At 34.2% G+C, this 16170-nt stretch overlaps 1 protein-coding gene across 11 annotated transcripts in view; it reads left to right on the forward strand.

Moving 5' to 3' along the window:
• Positions 1-16170, forward strand: part of LOC126965935 (dual 3',5'-cyclic-AMP and -GMP phosphodiesterase 11-like) — a 282867-nt gene that overhangs the window by 97159 nt on the left and 169538 nt on the right. For 6 of the 11 annotated variants that reach the window (XM_050809734.1, XM_050809737.1, XM_050809736.1 and 3 more), the window contains exon 1: positions 2811-3191. The exons of the other annotated variants lie outside the window; for them this stretch is intronic. The gene's annotated coding sequence lies outside the window, so the exon portion shown is untranslated. Of the gene's footprint in view, positions 1-2810; positions 3192-16170 lie in introns of those variants that run through there. 11 annotated transcript variants of the gene reach the window in all.

Below are 16170 nucleotides of genomic sequence, written 5' to 3' on the forward strand. Positions count from 1 at the left end.
AGAGCTAATAATATCTCCAAAAATAAAATGTACAATTGTTACAGCACGTATGTAAATGTATGTTTTTTTATGACAATAAGGGACGAGCATGACGTTCAGCTGTTGGTAATTGATATGCCCTTCCCATCACAATGCAGTGCCGCTCAGGGTTCTGGAAAAATCAAAAAATTCTGAGTGGCACTAAAACTGCGCTTGTCACCTTGAGACATAGGATGTAAAGTCTCATTTGCCTGGGCAGTAATTTCACTAGCCATGGCGCCCTTTAGACCGAAACACAGTAATTCTTACACATTACTGCTTCACGGCAAAAATAGGCGCCGTTGTGGTACCATAATCTAGTCGGCATCCTGTGCAAAGGAGCCTCCCCCCCCCAAGTAACATACGGTAATAATGGTTCATAAAAAATACGCTATCCTCTTTAGAATTGGGTTGCAGGTAAGTATAAAAAAGTAACCTTACTTAGTATTAATTAAGTAAGATACGAAGAAACGAATGAACTAATTAAATACGTTCTTATAAGTGCACCCCGGTGGGAAATATTTAAGGCTAAAATAGACTGCGATTAATTTAAACCCCAGACAAATAGTCTGCAATGGGCAGAGAAGCTGAGCTGTCAACACGAAATAGGATAACATTTGTCAGATTTACATTTCATTAGAAAGTTAGTGGTTGGTGATAAATTGATAGTGGTACAACAGCAGAAATAGTTAATATCAATGCTTATGGCTTGACAAATATTCAATTTCGTACCAGCTACGGATAAGGACATTTACTAGATCAAGAACTAGCTAAATCTGATGCATATATTTCTAGGAATGAAACAAATTATATTCTTGTGAACTATGATAAAAAATTGTGTATTGTGGGTAAGTGAGTCAGAACAGAAGTAAAAAAATCTCCAATAAAGTTTATTTGTGTATCAATATTATGATAGAATATAACAATATTATCGGAAGACTCAGTGTTGGTCCCCACGAGATGGAATGACGGTCTGGTCAAGATCGCCGGAATACGTTGGATGATGGCAGCGCAGGACTGATGATATGATATGAGGAAAATAAAACTATTTGTTTATCTAAACTATTCATAGATAATATGTAATAATATTAGTTCCTATTTAATATAAATTGTCAAATTAGTACAATTTATGTCCACTTTTTAAATTTTAAATATGGTACTCACCGCGTAATTGTTGCGGCTTATTCCGCTCAAAGAAATTTGCGCTAAGTTCACACTGGCTGTTTAGAAAGTCACATGGCCGCAGCATTTTTTTTATTAGTTTTTCTTTTACATAAAACTCTTCACAGCTGACAGCAGTTGTATTTTTAAAGTTCATTCCGGCCCTTGGGTGGGAAGTAATTTGTATGAGTTTATCCCTCTCTGTGGAGGGAAGCAGCATTTTCTACCCAATGATCAGATCAAAACAACAATACTTTCCGAGTATGAGAAATGAAGAATATATTAAATATAATAACTAAAACAATATAATATTAACAGGTTACAAATAATTCTATAAATATTATCATAACTGAATGTTGGTACTAATTGGAATGTCAAATAACCATTAGGTACATGTGGTTGTAAAAGCAGGAGATATAAATTCAGAATAAAATAAAAAGGAATACCTATTTTGTAAATTTATATGTGATTATTATATTATTCGTTTTGACAAAACTACAATGCAGTCTTTATACTTAAAACTAAGAAGACTATTGCATGAGTACCGCATGCTAGTTGCACAAATAGGACAATGTTTTCTTTGGGCTTGTTAGACAAGAATGCTGTTTGAATTACAAAAATGTTGTAGAGAATGTGAAACATGCCCACATTTAAAAAGGAGTGCTATTTTTAGCTAGGTTTTTGAACTAGGAAATCCTGAGATGAGACGGCAACATAATAAATGGTGTATACAAACAAGAAAGTTTATATTGTATGCAGATTAGACTGCGTCAGAAGTTTTTTTTGAGTAAGTACATCTAAAAAGTTAATTTTGTTAGACAAAAAACAAATCTCCTAAAAGAATGAGCTTGATATCTTGATAATTAAGCTGGCGAATGAAAAAAAAATTTTTCGACGACTTACAATAAAAATAAGTTTTTTTTCAATGCATTTTAAATGGGAAAGAGGACCCCCCATGTGCCAGCTCAATTTTCAAGATATCGAGTTCATATTTTAGGAGGTTTTTTTTTGTCTAACAAAGAAACTTTGTAGATATACTTAATCAAATAAAAATTCTGACGCAGTCTAATGCAGATACGTTATCTTGAAAAATGTAGAAGCTCAGGCCCTTCGGAAGGCCCTAGTTAAGCCGTATATTTCGGCAGGCTGTCTCCAAGTAGGGTGATGTCTATTAAGCAAGATTTATCGCCATCAAAATACAAACATGTCTATTGAACAAGATTTGGACTGGTAATGAATATGGGGTCTTGGCAAAAATTAAAATAATAAATATCAAAAATTATGAACGATTAACCGATTGACTACCTAAACCACGTCTACGTAGGCGAAGTCGCGTGCAACCGCTAGTATAGTCCATATAACTTGTATACAAACATGTGACGGACCGGTAGTGTTTACGTGAGCGAACTCATGGTCAGGGTACTTATGGTCTCGGTAAGATGACTGATGAAGCGATGTTTATGAATGCAATTGCATCGTTGTTTTCGAGTTGTTTATCGGTTGGTGGGCGTACGCGTGTGTGCGTGACGGATGCGCGTGTGTGCGCACGTGCAGCTGTGTGGGTGTCGTCGTCGTCTGGTGAGTGACGGGAGAGTCGCGACTCGCGAGGACCGAGGTACGGCGGAGGCCCGAGAACTCGCCGGCGCCAGTCGATTTCCGAGCGCCGTGGGATTCTCGCGTTCTACGCCGCGCTACCATATATCGCGATCACAACTTTGTGCACTGGAAACTTTCAAAGTTATTTATCTCCCGTATCCCGCCCTGTTGCTATCCCGGCTGACGGCTATCAGGCGAGCCGCGTGTGCAGTGCTACCGATCCCGTATGCGATATCGGCGTGTTTTACATTCGTTCTATTTTTGAATATTCACTAAACGGTTCGCTTCTTAGTTTTCGAAACGCAGCCCGACAGTCGGGTTAACGGCCCCAGTGTGCAACGCCTCTTGTGTTTTTGTTAACGCATATTTGTTTTGTTAATAACAACATCTGTGGATACCTCGACACGTTATAACCCGTAAGTAATAAACATTACCTAGTTCTAATTTGAAACGCAAATTCCCTGAGCCACCTGTTGATTAGCCAAAACGCATATTAATACAACCAAGTCATAAATAATACAATTGTATTTAACAATATGTTTATAGTAAAACTGTGTGCGATTAGATTGAGTATGTGTGCGTGTTTGTAAAAGTATTATTTAGTCCGTCGCGACTGTAAGTAGGTAGGTACATACATACATTGTTCTGTGATTCTATTAGACGTGTTCAATATACACACACACAAGTACCATAATATGTATTATGATATGAATGAAGTTTCTCTGTCAACAACTAGGTTGTACCCAATTATTTCATCAGGTCAGATGGTTGTTTTAATTGGTAGTCCAACTTGTTTTTTTTGCTTAACCATAGATAAGACGCGCCGAATGGATTTTTCAAGTATCAACTTATTGAAGTAGTTTACAATAAGTTTAGTTATATATATATGTTCCATTATAAGTAATTAGATTGCCTGGCTTTGATATTTTTAGTGGCTTTGTGTAAGTTATCTAGGAGATATAATTTATTCATAACTAGGATTTTATGTTTTGTTGTAAGTACTTTTGTTTGTACTTGTGGTCTTAATATTTTTAGCTCTATATCCTTATCAGAAGTGAATACAGTAGGTATATAGCTATTAAATCGATATTCGTTAACAAGCACTTAAAGATATTCTTTTCCCTTTCAGTGGTTTAATGTATCAGTTTTCTATAAAGTACCTAATTCCAATTTTTTCCGCTAGCCCTTTGAAATACTACTTGTTTTTAATTTATTTTGTTATTAAATAATCACATTTATGTATTTCTTTTGTTAACGCCCCCTATGATTCAGCATATCTATTTATTTATTTATTATAACTAGCTGACCCGACTGACGTTGTTCTGGACAGAATAAAAAAATTTCGTTTTTATGAATTTGTTAATAATATTTCATAACATCAATAATTATTTCGTAAAATATGCTCCCCGTTGTTATAATGAAATTGTTTCACAGCAGAACTGTCAAAACGTGCGTCAATAAATCCTCTCATAGAAAATATGTCCATACAAAACAAATATTGGAAATTAAAATAATTATGGGTCCCAAATCGAAATAAAAACTATCCTATCTCTCAGGTTTGACTAACCTGCACTCCATGATGTTATCCCCATTAAAATCTGTTCATTAGTTTAGGAGTTCACTGGAAACAAACAACAGGACACTGGATTTATGTAATATAGGTACTAGCTGACCCAGCAAACGTTGTTTTGCCACATAAATTGTTTTTAGAGTTAGACCGTTTCTTGGACATTGCAACATTACATACATTTTTCTAAAGTAAAAGATTTTTTCTAAAATAAACGTAGCCTAACTTACTCCTTATTACATCAGCTACCTGCCAATAAAAAAATCGGTCCAGCCATTTCAGAGATTAGTCGGAACAAACAGACAGATAGACAAAAATTTAAAAAAAATATTTTGGTGTATGTACCGTATATATATTCATATACATGTAATAAGAAACGGTTATATCAATATTACAAACAGACACTTCAATTTTATTTATATGTATAAAGATTGTACCTATGTATCATAGCTGTGTTTACTGTATCTTTCAATTATTTATATTCCATTATCACACTAATGGTCAAATCACAGCGGCGATAACGGCCCTTTGCTGATATTATGATGTAGATAGGTAATCTATATAATACTAGCTGACCCAGCAAACGTTGTATTGCCGATATTAAAATCGCGATACAAAAGTAACTGTTGATCGTGGATGGGTGAAAATTTGAAGTTGTACATGTATTTTTTAATGCTGACTCATTATCAAAAATTTTTTTAAAAAAATGTGTGGACCACCCTTAACATTTAGGGGGATGAAAAATAGATGTTGTCCGATTCTCAGACCTACCCAATATGCACACAAAATTTCATGAGAATCGGTCAAGCCGTTTCGGAGGAGTTTAACTACAAACACCGCGACACGAGAATTTTATATATTAGATGTAATATGTATACAATACCTACAATAGATTTACAAATTAGAATCAAACTGTGTTTTGCACTTCGTGGTCACATTCATTGTGTGATGTGTATGGTAATGGCGATTTAATAATCATAAAGGCATAAAAGGCATTTATATTCTCAAAATTGATTCCTTTAGAATTCTTTTTGATGTCATTTCTAATAACTACTAGATACTACTACCGTTTCGGAAACAAATGGCGCTCTGAGAGAGAAGAAGCGGCGCAAGAAACTCTCCCAGCATTCTTTTTTTGCGCTATTTTCAATAAAATTTTACAATATTGTACAGTCATTTCTATCGCTATAAAATAATCACAATCTAGTCCCAGGCTGTCCGATCATTTAGATATTCAGCAGTGCAGTAATAGGATTTACGACAGAGACATTTTTTTTATAAAACATTTAAATTTATTTATGAATAATGCCTGAACAGTGGCTGGGACTTTATTATAGAAGTGTATACATTTATAACACGTCCAAATTCGATACGAGCTAGAACTAATGATGGATATGAAATGTTTGCCAATTGCGTTGTCGCTCACGGCACCTGAGTGCTGATAACCCAAACTTCTGAACGGCATCGCTATTATGTACGTTTACAAAAATCTAGATACATTTTTGAATAATAGTGATTTTCACATTATATAAATCTGTTCAAACTTTCAGACTTTATAAAACTGATCACTCATTCATAGGGAAATACACAAATATATAATAAACTCCACATCATATTACTGAACATAGGGTATATAAATTTAAGCTAAAGTTGAGGAATATATAGACGTGAAGGAATATGTAGAAGTGAGGGTTATCACTTTAAAAACATAACAAATTGTTTAGATTTACAAGAGCGGCATCTCAAGTCAACTTCCTTAATAGTCAAATATTGGGGTTGTGCAGGTTATAAACTGTAAAGTAGACCTCGTAGAAGAACCCACAATCTGATAGTTGAACAAAGTATAAAAGATTTTATTACGATACGTCACTCGAACGGTTAGCTCAGTTGGAAGAGCGCTCGCACGAAACGCGAGAGGCTGCGGGTTCATAAAAGTTTGTTTTCAAATTTTATTAGAATATATATACGATAAAAATGAATGGATACTATGAGAACTGTAAAGGGAGGATAAATCTTGCCGTGTTGCTTGCCGGTTCTTCTCAGAACAAGGCTTCCTGGTAGTCTATTGAACGGATGGCATCAAACTTGACTTTAATGAGCGTACAAATTGTAACTAAATGAATAAAGAAATTTCATATTAATTCATTGTACTATTCCCCTTGGTATATGTACGACCCCTATAGCCCAGTGGTTAGTGACCCTGCCTACTGAGCTGGAGGTCCCGGTTTAGAATCCCGGTAGGTGCAATCATTTATATATGATGAATATGAATGTTTGTTTCCGAGTCGTGGATGTTTATTTGTATTTATATATGTTTAAGTAAATATATTGTATTAAATACAACTAACACACACAAAGGTTCTGGGAACTTAAAAGGGAAGTCCTTCAAATACTATTTACTAAAATGCTAAATAAATAAATACATCGATGTCTTGCACCCATAGTACAGGATATGCCTAGTATGGGGCAAGATGATTTGTGTAGTGTTCATTATTTTTATATAAGTCCTGTAGCCCAACAATTTAAGGCCCGTATTCAAGGAGCTGTTTCCATACGGAATCCGTGACTGAATGTATCGCACACCATGCCGCCATTGGTTGAGGTCGCGTTTTACTCTCAACACTTCAAGGTCAAACAATTTTTTTGCTCTTGAACTGCCTCTGTCACAACTAATTTGCACTTATACGATAATATGAGTAGGCGTATTTCTACAATCTATACCATATTTCGTAAAAATCAATTTTATTTTGCTATTAAAATGACAGTTTGGAAAAAAAAATTGCGTATTATATATATGGGTTTTTTTAACAGGTGTCCACCATAATTCACTAAATAATGGACGAATTGAGACCGGGTTTCGTTTAAAATCTTTTGAAATAACATCAACTACGACTCGTATGCCTAGTTTATAAAAAAGTAGCAGTTGTAGAGACTGCCAGTAGACGTGAAAACTTTGGACTTTTAATATAAAAAATTCATTAATTTAGTATTAGTGTCTAGTATATTAGAAATGACATCAAAAAGAATTCTAAAGGAATCAATTTAGAGAAAATGAATGCCTTTTATGCCTTTTCAATTTATTTTTAAAACTTATTTTCAATAATATATTATTTATCATACAAAAATACTATTTCAACAGTCAACAATGCATTGTATAATATACACATTAATCTTTTCAAGAATGTGTCAAGATGATTCACAGCTTAGAACGTGTTGTGAATACTATTTATTTTATGATGCGAGAGCTATTTAACTATTGATCAGGGATTTAAAAACACATAATTCACACTACCTACGGCTTGTCGACAGAGAGATGCGGTCTGGTCTTCACTATTTAACTGGCGTCCTATGCAAATTAGTGACTTACTGATAGTTCTTTTCCTTAGGAATATATTTTTAAACATCTGAAAACCTTAAACTGAAGGAATAAGTACCTACTGTAAAAACCCGACACAAAAAGCAAGGTTTCGTGCAGTTTTCTTGGTAATATATTCGGAATATTTGAAAATAAATCGGTATGTCTTTTTTTCTGGTATATTGGTCGGATTGTATTGATATAAATTACTAAACAATTTCAATCTATATGGTAGTCAAATGATCAATAGTAAAGTACTTGCCAGAAACTGTTAACAAAAGTTTACAAACGCTGTACGAGTTAGAAAGGTTAAATAAAGGGTTCAGTAAATACAGTGGGAATATATTTAAGCTCCTGCCTCCTTTTGTCCGGATTTCGGGGTTTCTGTATACCGGTAACTGTCATATATTTTGTTTAAGTTTTGTTTTTAATGTTTGATGACTCCTCCACTCCAGTTTGGTATTTACGTTGTATGTTTTGTAATAGTTTCAATCAGACAAAAAAAAACAGTAAATTTTTGTAGAAATATCTTTGTCACTTACTATATCAAAATCTGATTTGAAGGGAAAACATACAGTACTGATTTAGCTCCAAATAAGATAGCTACTATATAATATTTAAGAAGAGTGAATAAAATCATAAATCCAAGCATATCTAAACAAATTTTGTCTCCGATTCATCTGGTAGGTACACACTTCGCTCGTGAGAAGTATTTTTATAATAATAACAATTGACACACTTTCACACAACATACCTAGCGGCTAGATCCAATTTAACATATTAGGCTAAGCTTGGCTATTTTGTATATAGGCACGTAAATGCATATAGAGGAGGCTTCATTGCACAAGATGCTAGCTAGATTATGGCACCTTTTTCTGCCGTGAAGCATGTGAAGTAATGTGTTTGCATTACTGTGTTTCGGTTTGAAGGGCGCCGTAGCTAGTGAAATTTATATTAGTTAAGATCACAACATAACAAGTTTACATCTTATGTCTCAAGGTGACGAGCGCAGTTGTTGTTTGGTTTTTCAGCTCAGAATGTTTGGGTTTTCAAGATTCCTGAGCGGCACTGCATTGTAATGGTAATGGCGTATCAATTACCAGTAGCTAAACGTCCTGCTCGTCTCGTCCTTTATTGTCATACAAAAAATAATGAGACTACATCTCTTAGTGACGAGCGCAATTGCGGTGCCGCTCAGAGTTTTAGATTCAATCAAGAATCGTGAGTGGCACTTCGTTATAATGGGCGGGGCGTATCACTTACTGTCAGGTGAAAGCCTTGCTAGTCTCGTCAATTTTTATTAAAAAGGAGGGGTACTTCGCACCTCGCGGGATACACCCAAGTATCCAAATACTCCGAGAGTATCCAACATAGTATTTACATCCTCGTTGGTATCCAAATGCATCGACCTATATATTGTGTATTTCACACATAATGATTCTGTGTGACACATGTTTGCAAGAGAAACAAAAATCTCTTTTTATACGCTCTATATTAGCTTCACTTGTATGTTTGTATGTAGACGCGATTTTGACCCACTTTATACTGCCAGATTTCATTCAAACTTTGTAGATTTATCGAGGACCGATGACAATACGCAACAATTTGATAAGATTATTATAAATTCAACTAAAAAATAGAAAATAAATTTAAATTGAAATAAGTGTAAAAAGAAATATATTTTATTGTAGAAAAAGCGTGGGGTGCTTTTTAAGATATTATTAAAATAATAATTCTTCTACACCACACGCTTTTTTACAATAAAATATATTTTTTGTCTACACTATTTGCAATTTAAATTTATTTTCTATTTTTTTTGTTGAATTTTATATAAAGCCTGCTTTTTATTTTTTTTTAAACTATAATTTATGAACTGCATTTTTAAATTATTTTTTTATACGTCCATGAACACCAAAAACTAATATTCTAATATTGTCGCATCCAGGTTAGTTTAGTTATTTAGCATCAGGGCTACTATTAACTGTGCTAAGAGTTCGACAGAAATGTGTGTAGATTTTTGAAAAGGAGATGAAAACTATTTATTCACTGACCAACAAAGCATCGTTCAGTAATAAAAGTACAGTGAGGTCGGAGTTTCATAAAAAACTACTAACGCTTGGAAGTATAATTAATTACCCGTTTAACTACAGATCCAAATGAAGTGGTTTCAATTGCGAAAAAAGCTTTTTTCAAATACAACTTATGATCATTACAAGTAGACGCCCGCTAATTTTTCCGACTACATTCCAGAATATTGTTGCAACTAACTAACTAACTCTTTTACGAAACAAACATTTACAAAAGACATTTTTAATGATATACTTTCTGCTTTTCGGTATAAACTTCGGAAATTGTGATATGTTGCTAGACAGCAATATAATTTGCTGTTCACCAAAAATTATTCATTTAATGTAATATTTTAGTTCTACCGTATTTAAGTAAAATAAGTTTTGTTCGTTTAATTAATTAATTTTCACTTTATAGAAACTAAATTATATAATTGTATTGGAGTTAAAGTTTTATTCATACATACATACATACATAAAATCACGCCTCTTTCCCGTAGGGGTAGGCAGAGACCACTTCTTTCCACTTCCTACGATCCTTACATACTAGTTACGCTTCGTTCACTTTCATTTTTCCTTTCATACATGCTCTCCGGTTTAAGGTACTCTTGAGCTGGCCTTTTTTCAAGACGTCCCTGATTTGATCTTGAAACGTCCGCCTAGGTCTACCCCCTTCCAACACTTTCATTCACACTGGCCTTATACATAGTCTTACTCAAAAGGTTGACGACAGAACTCTTCACCACTGAAATTCTAGATTTGTATTGGTACTACTTGGTATACTCTCTTCAAGTGATCCGAAAACCAAAGAATAGGACAATTTGAAAAGCATGCTCAACTTTCATGTATGCCGATATAAATACATGCAGCCTATACATGTTCGATTAAGCATATTGTTTACATGTTGTGGTTTTGTTTATATAAGAATTAACCGCGTAATGTACACCGGAGCAGTTGATATTGCAAGTTATGACAAAATAATAATAAACTCAGTTACACCCAAGTCCTGTAATTTTATACATTTTTCCGCTTGGAGACTGGGATGCACAAATATTTTGAGGTTTCATTTATTTAAAAATATTTATGTGAGAAATACACAAAAATATGAACAAACAAATTTAGTCCCATCACCTTTGGTTACGTATCTCTTCCGGGGTAATACGTCACAACAGTCGACCAAGCACTGCGCGTCATTTCATGGGACGAGGGTACAAAACAGCGGCTTCCGGTTCATTTGATTTAGTCTCGTGCCAGATTTTGGCGAGACAACACGTCCTGAGGATGCCTCGTGTAGAGGAGAAACACGTGTCAAATTGTTTCAAATCAAATATTGGCGGAATTAACACTAAAAAAAACTTAAATCATTTGTATAATTATGGATTTCCGCAAAGTAACGCCTACTTCAATATTTTTTTTTTACAAATATATTATTAAATTTGGTAGTAGGTACTCCAATACCATCTCTATCAATTATACAAATGAACTGTGACTATTATAGCTATAGGTGGGATTGGCATCAGATTCAATTTATTCGTTTAGAAACTACGATGCCACTGACATACACACAGACACGTTAAACTTACAACACTCTCCTTTAGCGTCGAGGTTAAAAAAATCATACTATACATGTATAGTCTTTAATAATATATACTAAATGAAATTATACAGTTTACCATGTTGGAAAAATATATGTTATAACTATGTGACTATTGATTTATATGAGACGAGCCTATCACCTCGGGTCAGTGAGGTCATGCGATAACATAAACTCAACATAAAAGGTTTTTGTATGAATGGCTTGTTACTAAATGTATTTATATACATATATCGATTGCAGTTCTAACTGGTTTCAGCCGCAAACATTCAAAATTCGAATAAAACAAAGTTTTAATTCCACGAAGTGGATCTTTCTAAATACTTTCACCGTAATCACGAGACATGTTTGTACTATTATTGTGAAATAGATTTTTAAATGCGATAATCTGAATAGCTGTCATAGTACTCGGAGATAGTCAAATTATGCTTCATTATAAATATACTAGAAGTCAGGTGTGGGTTTTATAACAAGGTAGGCACTGTAGATCTAACTAGGCGTAGTTACACTTTAGTCCGACAGTACGACATAAGTTATATGAAGCGCTGCTTGCTTCGTATATGCAATTTTAAGAGTACCTACCGTAGGTAATAAATTAACTCTTAACACTAGTGCTATATTTATTTAGGAACATAAGGAAGTAGGCACTGCCTAATTGCCTATAATATGATATGCATGCCCCTGCTAGAAGTAAGTATTTTTTTTCTCTGTGCTAGGAGTGAGTATTTCGCTGGCTATAGTCGATCACACTGAAACAATCTATAAAAAAACATAGATGGTAAAATAGTAATAATTGCAAATAAATACAACAAATAAGTTAATTATATTGTAAACAGATTGTTTTATTATATTGTTCATCATTCATTTGAAAAATCTAAACTTTCAAAGCATCTGTCTTTTTTTCGACGTTGAAACTAGTCTATTTTTCGTCATTTGTCAGCAATCATAAGCATTAGAATGGTGTTTAAATCATTGAATTTAATGAAGGATAATGGATGATATAACATTTCCATTTTTGGCGAAAAACAAACAAGAAATACAGGTATTAAAGAAAGAGATACATCAGACGATGGTTGGCAGTTTTCATAAATTATTTACAATCAATATCCATTAGGTACATAGAATTGGCAAAATACTTATACAAGATTATGGAATTGCCTGTTTTTTTTTTTATGGAATAGGAGGATAAACAAGCGTACCGGTCACCTGGTGTTAAGTGATCACCGCCGCCCACATTCTCTTGCAACACCAGAGGAATCACAAGAGCGTTGCCGGCCTTTAAGGAAGGTGTACGCGCTTTTTTTGAAGGTACCCATGTCATATCGTCCCGGAAACACCGCACAAGGAAGCTCATTCATAAATATAATGATTGTTAGTAAATAGAATGATAATAAATTAATAATCCATAAATTTAAAAAAGTTTTTATTTAATTTTTATTGCCATTTATAACCTTAATAATGCATTGCGCAACTAATAATCCACGGCCATTTTTTACGGAAGAGGGGACATACGAGTGATCACCGCTGCCCACATTCTCTCATTCCAGAGGAATGACAGAAGCGTTGCCGGCCCTCTTGAAAAATGTAAAACATAAATCATTTTCAATAATAAGATACTTCGAACGTTAATTTTATTTAACTCAATTTCTTACACTTGAAGGTTATTTAAATATTTCATTCGAATCAATCACGTGTATTCAATCCATTGATTGAGACAGACTCAAATAAAATCATAAGCTTCTATCAGTAACTCTGCAGAGAATCAAATTGTCTCCAACGCGAAAAGCCAATCACTGTATCGAATCCTTGTACATATTTGTTTTGAATATCTGCGTAGATTTTGTTGGAATTTCGTTAGATTTTTTTTTCGAGAGGAGGAATACATTTACGTATTGAAGACCCCGTAGCGGGGCCCATATGTCGGGTTCGGGTGTAAACACCCCCTACCGACTAAAATCCTGATAGCCCTGAAGGCTTTTACAGCGAAGCCGGGCGGGGGCCTTAGAGGCCGAAGGAATTTCGTTAGTGTGATTGCGTGGGCGGATGCGATATCTAACAAAATTTGTTTAATGAGTTGTATCGTTGCAAATGTCTCAAACATTTTGATCAGACGACCGAATGGCCTTAGACAGATTCATTTATATATTTTAAACATCACAAAATCCACAGAACTTAAATTAGGTTATAATAATACTATTTTATAGGACTTACATCTAATAACGGATTCACAATATTTATAATAAAACATGATATTATGCGTGTGTGTGTGCCTGTGCGTATGCGTGTGCGCGCGTGTGTGTGTGTGTGTTTGTGAATTAGTCTAAATTTAACCTTCGTTTAGATTTTTATTAACAGTCCTTTTAAAGCAGCCTTTACTGTTATTAAAAAGTTCAGTACTGTTGAATTGCTCTGCTTCATGGCAGAAATAGGCGCCGTTGTGGTACCTATAATCTAGCCGGCATCCGGTGCAAAGGAGCCTCCCACTAGTAAACGATTTTTGATGACTCACCAATACGAGTAGCTTATGCAATACAGAGAATAAACATATTATAGGCATAATAATATAGTCGAACTTACTGGACGCAATTTAAAATTATATATTCATAAAAAAAAACCATTCGAGAAAATTACCTTTATAGGTATAATTAAATTTAATTTTAACTAAATGATTAACCAACATTCAAACTCTTACAAGACTCCATAGGATGGTAATGTGCAATGTCATCTTAATCTTATCTTATCTTATTTATTTGTTTTATGAAAAAGTGATCACCGCCGCCCACATCCTCTTGCAACACCAGAGGAATCACAGGAGCGTTGCCGGCCTTTATGTAATGTAATTTTTGCTTTACGCTCTTAATCTCATGTATTTTTTTGTAACAATCACTTCATCACTTCCAAATTAACATCTATTCCTGCCTTATCGACGATAAATTTTTATAAACTAACAAAAATCTTATTTTGCAAATTGTAAAATAGTGTTATTTTATCAAATTAAAATCTACGAAGTTTGAACGAACTCTGGCCGTTTAAAGTGGGTCAAAATCGAGCCCCAATGAGTCCGTTACAAACAAACATACATACAGGTGAAGCTAGTAAAAAGCGTGGTAAAAAATTGTTTGACAATCTCTAGCAGGGGCGTGCTTTAGTTTTCTTGTAAGGTAGGCACTGTGGATCTAACTAGTCGTAGTTGAGCTTTGGAATATGAAAGATTGCTTACCGTAGGTGTCTGGTATCTAGCGTTAGGAAAAAATGTATGAGTGTGTGTTCAATAGAAGTTTGGCTATAAAATAACGGAAACAAATTAAACTAAATCAACTTAAACACTTGTGCTTTCTTTATATTATTATATTGTCGTTCACGAGCATGAACTACAATACAAATCATACAATAATGATTACTTAAACAATTAAGATTGAACAAAATATCTATTTTATTAATAAGTATTCCAACATTTACGAGCTAGTTAGCAAAACATATTAATATGTACGTCAACTTCATATCATGCGGATGTTGGAACATAAACTGTTTAATGGCTACGGAGAAAAACAGGCGCAGATAAACAGAGAACCGACTGAGGCATTGTTTTAGATTCGTGTACTATATTTAGTAGTGACATCAACACTTTTATTGAATTGGAATAGTACATTTCTTAAAAATAGGATTACTTTGTTGATTGAATGTACAATGCCCTTTTCGCTGATCATATTAGAATTTAAGTTTTTGTTTTTTTTTTGAGAGGAGGAAATACATTTACGCCGTAATATGTCGGACTCAAGTGTCCGCGTAAGCGGACCCCCCTTACCGAATAAAACCTCCTCTATGCTGTTAGCCATGGCTTTTACAGCGACATAGGACATGGGCAGTGGAGGCCGCAAAGACTACGGCTGTGTGCTTGTGGGACGGAGAGAGAATGAAAATGAAGATGAAAGATGAAAAGATGAGAAGAACACACTCGCCGGCGAGTGTGCTGATGTTTTGTGTAATGTATGTAAGTGTGTATGTATGTGTTTATGAGTGTATGTATGTATGTTTGTATGTATGTAAGTAGTGTAAATGTTTGTGTGCATGTATGTTTGTGTTTGAGAATTTATGTTGAAAACACCATGAAATAAATGAACCTATCGTCCGGATTTCAGATGGCGTCAAAATTTACCTGTTGCGTTATACAGTGTATTTTGACAGTTATGAAGAAAGTGATCACATATTGAAACTGACTAACTAACTTGTAACTATGTATTATTACCTAGGATATTAAGTACACTATCTGATGATCTTATAGATATATATCTAGAAAGTAAAAATTCCATAGTAAAGCTAAAAATATTCTATATAGAATCTAATAAACCAGGAATACCTATGAAGTATATTTTAATATTACCACTATTTGTTAGTAAGCCTTAAGTAATGAAAATAATTATTCTAATGCGAACTTACTGCTCGCATAGAAACTTTAGAGATTTTGCGAGTATGTCTTTATTAATATATATATATATATATATTAAGATAATTTTGTTCATTAAATAAAAAATTAAAAAAAAAAACTGTTGGAATACTGCCCTATATCACCCGTGTTCCTTTGGAGCCAATCGACCTTATAAGCTATACACGCCTAAGAACGAACGCTTTCAGACACTTTAAAAAAGTGTGTGTTTGTTAATATGTACGCACACAAGAAGTTATTCTTCTTTGGCGTCACGGATGAGTAAAAAAAGAAGGACTCCGTGTCACCTTACATAACAGTGAAGCACCAAAACAAGCCGGTAAACGAGTAAATACATTGCCCCACGCACACACTTACACTAATGCAAGC

This window comes from Leptidea sinapis, chromosome 9 (assembly GCF_905404315.1).
Source record: "Leptidea sinapis chromosome 9, ilLepSina1.1, whole genome shotgun sequence".
Lineage (NCBI taxonomy): Eukaryota > Metazoa > Arthropoda > Insecta > Lepidoptera > Pieridae > Leptidea > Leptidea sinapis.